The following is a 6,583-nucleotide window of genomic DNA, read 5'->3' as shown; positions in this document are numbered from 1 at the left end:
ATACATATTCCAATTAAAGAGAGCACTTGCTTCTCCTGCCTTGACATATTCACACATTCCCTGCTCAGGGGCTGCCAGCGGGTTTCACCAGTCCTTCTTGCTGTCACCAAAGCGACATCACCTTCCTCCTTAGACCATGTGGGCACTGGCCATGAAAACCAGTAACTCCGCTCCAGAATCTGACCCCCAGCTCCAACTCTTCCCCTGGCCAAATATGTTGTGCCAGCCTGCAGGGTGGGACAGGAGGGACTTGTGGTTGCCCCACGTCAGAAGCCAGAGGCTAATCCACCTTCATGTTCAGTGGCCCAAGCAAAGGAGAGGCCTGCCTTATTCTCTTTTGGGATTAGGACCTGTGACAGTCCGAGTTTCCCGCCATCCTGCCTGGCTGGTACAGCTTGGTCTGGCAGGTACCTGGGGAGCAAAAAGTCAGCACGCGTCACCTTGTAGGGACCTGGGATACTCCTGGAGCCAGCCATTTTTCAGGTAACTGCACATGTCCATTTTTTTCATCACTGTACTTCCACCCTCTATTTTTGGATGTCTTCTTTGTCTTTTTTTTTTTTTCTTTTTAGCCATGCCCATGAGCTTTCCTGTGCCTGATATCTAATCAGCAACTGCTGCTCTTCCATTATCAGTTGGCAATGCTCCACCAGGCTCCTCTGTCTCAAAAATTGCCCTCACACTAAAACAACACAAACACCTAGAAAGAGGCAAAGCTGCTCCCCTACCCTCTGCCCCCAAGGTGGGAGATGCAGGGGCTGGTGGCAAAGCATCACCTTGATGCTCCATCTTGGCTTGTTGCAGCTCCCATCCATAGCCATCCCGAGGCAGGAGCTGGGGAGAGGGATAACATCTGAAGAGCAGGGAGGGCAGTTACGGGTCATTTACTCTGGCTTCCCCCATGGGCCCGGGAACATCCACCCATAATCACTGAGACATTCCCAGTAGATGTACTCAGATGCATAGCATAGAGTGGGCAACAGCCAGCACCAGCTCCTGGTACGTAACCTCGTGCCAGCGTGTGGCTGCTGGGGAATCTGGGGGATTCACCCCTGGTCCTGAAGCCCCATGCTGGTGGCAGGGACCCTGCAGGTGAACAGGCAGCTATTGCCCATCCCAGCAGCACACAGGGCACATGCTTGTTCACCCACACGCCTCCGGCACTGGCCACTGCTGGGGACAAACCCGCTTGCCGCCAGCTCTGGCCAGGCCTCCCCCTCCCTCTGCACGCCCTCCCCCAGCCTGGCAGCCCCACTGGTCTCCAGCAAAAACTCCCTGGCCCCAGCTTGTCCTCCCATCCCGCTCACAGAGAAATGCCCTCGTGCATTAACTCGTGTGCTCCCTTCTCCTTTCCTTCCATCCCTCTCCAAGGCACTCGGGTTTTCTCTCTGCCTCACACACACCCTTTCACGCTCCGCTTCCCTCCCTCCAGCAGCAGCTCCCTTTGCCCTCCGGCGGATCCAGATTGCGTCTCCCAGCACCTCACAGGCAGCCAGCACCCCCCCTCCCCGACAGACGTACTCCCACAAACCCGCTGAACCCATCCACATGGCTTTAATATTCATAAAAGTCAACCCTAGTCTAAAGAAAATGTGGTTGATGATGAAAGTATTTACATTGCAAATCACTTTTAATAACCCTCCAGTAGTCAGCCTTGGTGATAAATGCTAATCCGTCTCTCAGCCCAACAACAAAATAAACCCAACTCAGAAGGGGAGAGGCAGAGAGAGAAAAAACAGCCGGTGGCAGAGAGAAAGGCTCAGCCCTCCCCAGCATCACCGCACCAAGAGAGACAGGCGTGAAGGCTTCAGTCCTCAGTGGGTGAGAGCCTGAAAGCTCAGGGAGCAGGAGCAGCCGCTCTGCCTGCTCTTGGCCAAGCGAGGGGACACCCCGGAGGGATGGCCGGGGTGGAGGGTGAGCCCCCAGGCACGCAGCCCCTTTGCTCGTCAGCGTGGGGCTGGCGTTGCCGGGCAGAAGGCAGCTGCCTAAATGCCAGGGCAGTAACACAGTCTCCCTGCCCATGCCCAGGGCTGCAGGCAACCGGGCGATGCTGCCCACAGGTGGGCTTTTGCTCTGTGGGCGCTGGTGGGTGAGACACAGCCCACGGGTGACATGGGTCATTCCTTGGGGCCAGCGTCATCCCTGCGGGAGATGGGACAGCACCTCGTGGTCACCTGCCTGTCTCCTAAGTGTTGGCCTAAGGGCATGGGGTGGCACATTCATAAAGGGGTTTAGGACAGCTTAAAGGGTCTGAAATAAGTACCATTCCCAGGCCACATTTGCTTGGAGCCTCCCACTGCTGCTCTCCCAGTTGAGGAGATGCAGGATGGTGTGAGCACAAGTCCTCCTCTTCCCCATCAAGCACCATCCCCAGGGGAGGGAGCCTTTCCCCCTCATTCCAGTGGTCCCCGGGGCAGCAGCAGGCACATACAGCCCCACAAGAGCCCTGGACGTGAGCTCTGCGGGAGGGCAGTCACTCATGGATGCGGGGTGAGCCAGGACTCCAAACATGCTGGGACAAAACCATGCTGCAGGGAAGCAGGGCAGGAGGACCTGCAGGGCCCGAGGAGGAGCAGGACTGCTGCAGCCTTCCCGAGAGAGAAGGCAACCGAAGGCACCCAGGCATGCTCTGCTACCTCTGCCAGGCCCCCAGGAGTCATTCACAGCCACATCTCATGCTTCACGGCATGCCTGGACCAGAGACGGAGGAACAAAAATACCAACGCTGAAGCCGCATTAGACACATCACTTAGTGCTCAGCTGTTTTCCATCCTCCCGGGCTGGTTGGAGAGACAGGATAATGAAAGATTCTTTCATTATTTGGAGAATGTCATTTTTAGTGCCAGTGAAGGATGCCAGAGTCACAGCCCCGGGCAGCGGGTGACTCTGTTTGGCCACGCAGCAGGTGTGGCCCCAGCTGCTGGGGTGACGGGGCCACCAGCAACCGCCACTTGCCCCGGGGTCCCCAGCAGGGCACAGCCAGGAAAGCAGGGTACGGCCACTGTGGCCCATGCAGGGAAGCCAGGAGAGCGTGAAGAAGATTTTTGCAACTAATGCAGAAAGCCATCCTCTCACACCTGGCTAGCGTGCACCAGCACAACTCACACCGGCCCGTGGGCACCCTTGAAATGCCAGGGGGCCACCAGACACCCATGCTCTTGGCTTGACCACAAACATCGGTGCCTTAAGTCACGTGAGGGGGCACGGCAGGCGAAACGCTGGACTTCATCTCACCTGACGTTAGCGCTCGGAAAGTTGGTTGTTGGGCATTGCTGATTGCTCGAGGTCATCAAAACCAGGAGGGCAGTCACAGCCCGCAGCTGCTGCGGCTTTCGGGGAGGCGCAGGGAGCATGCACCTCTGGAGAGAGTTAAACACAACAGCCTGCCACACAGCCTGGTGTGCTGCAATCTCTTCAGTCAATAATCATCTGCTTTTTGTGTTTTAAAAGATTGCTGCTGCTATTTTAAGGTTGTGCTCAATTTTGTCACATTTGCCATATAAGCACGACTTCGAATATTTCAATATAATTGTTTTGTTGCAGTCCCCATTCTTGCAACTCTTATTTGCTTTCTGGGTAATGGAAGGGGGAAAGTGCTTCTGAATCACTTCTTTTATACCTATTATCCAAAAAAAAAGAAAAGGAAGGAAAAAAAATGTCGAAATGTAGGCTTGCGCTGTTTCCCTACCATTTCCCATGCTGCTGCAGAAGATGGCACATCTCCCCTGTGACCACTGTGCCCGTGGGCCAGGTCTGGCCTGCGGAGCCGGCTGGCGTGCGGTGAAACACCGTGCCTGCCTGCGGTCGCTGCTGCTGGCAGCTCCACTCCCCGGCACCGTCCCACACAGCTTGCTGCCTGGCTGCCAGGGAAAAAACAGAGAGTGGCTCAAGCCCCCTTTAAGAGTTTACTCTAATTTGTTAATTTTCTAATTCGCTCCTTCATTAGTTCACGAATTCACTAACCCACAAATTCACTAACCTGTGTGCTTATGCGCACAGCAATTCCCTCGCCGGCAGTGAGAGCGCTCAGCCTTCCTCCCCACTACAGTGCAGGATCCCCAGCAGCCCACTGGGCAGCTCGAGACTGGCTCCCCTCCCACTGCTTTCGGGGTACGCACCGTGTTGACCCCTCTCAGCTCCAGAGGCCGGTCTATACCATTTCTATAGGCTGGCAGGCTCTGCTCCCTTCCAAATGCTTTCAGGGTACGTGCCGTGTTGAAGCCTCTCCACTCCAGAGGCCATTCTATACCATTTCTATAGGCTGGTGGGCTCTGCGGGAGCTGCCAGCGATGGTTGCAGAGCTGCAGGAGAGGATGGCTGCAGGAAGCATGGGTCCGCTAGCCCCTGGGTCATGGGAGGACAGAGCCCCTGAACCCGACAAACTTCATGGAGCCAAACCCACCCTCGATACAGGCAGCTGCTCGCTGGAGGAGAAACTCGGCCCAAGCGAGGAGACGAGCCCCAACCCCACACAGGCACTGAACACCCAGCACGGGCACCTCCTGGCTTGCTGAGGGAGGTAGGTGCACAGAGGTAAACCCAAGCCTCTCTGGGGGCTCCTCTGCAGCCCCCTGGGGTTCTCCTCCCCCCGAGGCAGAGCGCCAGAAGCCCTGCCTGCAGCTCAGTCGCTCCACCATCAGATTTAATTCACCAAGCAGTTTGGTGGAGCCTGCCTTCTCATACACATGCAGCCTAATAAATATTTGCCTTAATGCACCCACTCTTTTAAACATCTCTATTAAAAAGGTACCTTTCCCTCGGTTTGAGGTAATTGCCAGCACTGCCGGGGGACAAAGAGCTCTATGCGTGTGCGTCTCACCTCAGGCAGCCCAGCTCAGCCCCCCGTTTGGACAGGATTTGTGCTCCCCACACACATATTAACCTTGCATAGAGCCCCCGTTGATGTTAATGCTACCTACAGTCCCCTTCACGGGGAAGGAAACCAAGAGGAACACAGCGAGTGTGCAAAAACCACAGCAGGTAAAAAAAAACCCAGTCAGCAGTTGCTGTGACAATAAGGGATTTAACACAGCCAGAACGAAGCAGATCTTTTTTTTCCCCAGGAAAGATGCTGGTCCTGCCCTGCACCCGGCAGGGACCCGGCCACCAGTCACTTGCCTTCACCCTGTGGGCTGCGAGCGTGAGGGCGGGCAGCCCCCAGCATTCACACCTCCCGCACGCCACGCTGCCCCTCTCCTCCCCCCTAGTCCCCAGCCTCTTCCCACTGCAGCTTATCCTGGGATGAAGACCCTGTATCAGGGTCCTTTGCAGGCTGGGTACTGAGCTGCTGCGCGCTGTGGGGACGAAGGCAGCCTGCTTGCCATCGGGGTCTCCCATTCACCCCTGGGTCTGCACCCCCCCACCCCACCCCACCCGCCCCAGCACTCGGCAAGGAGACTCCACCGGCCCAAGCCAAGAGAAAAACCTGGCTGAAATCTTTTGTTATGGCAAGAGGCCATTTCTCAAGGCAGCGCCAGGGACGGAGGAGACTCAAGGATGCAGGATGCAGGAGCTCTGTTCTCTGCCGGTCAGGCTAATAACCCTGTATTAAATTACAGGCCTGGGTTCAGTTGTAGTTGTTTTTTTGGTTTTTTTTTTTTGTTTTTGTTTTTGTTTTTTTTTTTTTTAAAAGCTGTCTGTTTAGATTTATCAGCGTAATTCCTGATACTGCCTTGTCAGGCATCATTACGATAATCTCACTACTGTGTCTGCCGGGGAATTGGGAGGCGAGCAGGGGGCTGCTGCAGAGCAGGAGGGTGGCGGGGCTGGGGCTGCCTGCAAGGCACAGCCCTGCAGCCTCAGGTCCCCTCACCCCAGAACTGGGGACCCCAGGGAAGGTGGAGGCAAGGGGACTCAAAAGTCGAAAGGTCACTGAAAGAACCGGTGTGGTCAGGGAAGAAGACACTGAGGGAGGAGGGAACCAGCCTGCTGCCAGGGAGGTCTCCATCCCCCCAGTGATTTGACTGGGAGGAAAAGAAGCCTCAAGAGAGGGAGAGAGGGCACACAGAAAAACCTGGAGGATCTGGGGAAGTTGGAAATGAGCAGCCTCTGTTTTGGCATCGATCCCTCACCTCCCCTTAATTCCCAGTACTTGCATCATTTATTTAAATAAGGCTTCTCAGAGCAGAGAGCACCAGAGGAGGAGGGCGGGAGGCTGCCAGCCCAGCTCTGTCTGTCTGTCCCTCCATGCTGCAGCCCCTCTCCTCTCCACCAGTGCTCCCTTGCACACACACACACACACGTGTGTGCACACACATGCGCACACAGCCTTCCTCCTCATCCTCCTCCTCCCCACAGCCAGACCAGCTCCTGCTCTGCCCTGGCACTGGTCCCACACCAGCCCCCAGCTAGAAATTTGGCTGGCAAGCCCTGGCCAGGCAGGGGGCAAAGTGCTTCTCCCCAGGGACCTGGCACCGAGACCCTCGCTCGTGGCGGGGGGATGCCCCAGTGCATCGCTGCAGCTTCCCTTCCAGCAGCTGGAGCAGAGTCTGGCCGAGGACATGGCCGAAGTGGGGATTATGGGGTTTTGGGATTTTTTGGGGGCATGGCACAGAACAAAAGCATGTAACCACACTAGCAAAAT

The sequence above is a fragment of the Egretta garzetta genome, unplaced genomic scaffold, assembly GCF_000687185.1.
Source record: "Egretta garzetta isolate BGI_Z169 unplaced genomic scaffold, ASM68718v1 scaffold329, whole genome shotgun sequence".
NCBI lineage: Eukaryota > Metazoa > Chordata > Aves > Pelecaniformes > Ardeidae > Egretta > Egretta garzetta.
Note: the sequence above shows the minus strand (reverse complement) of the source record.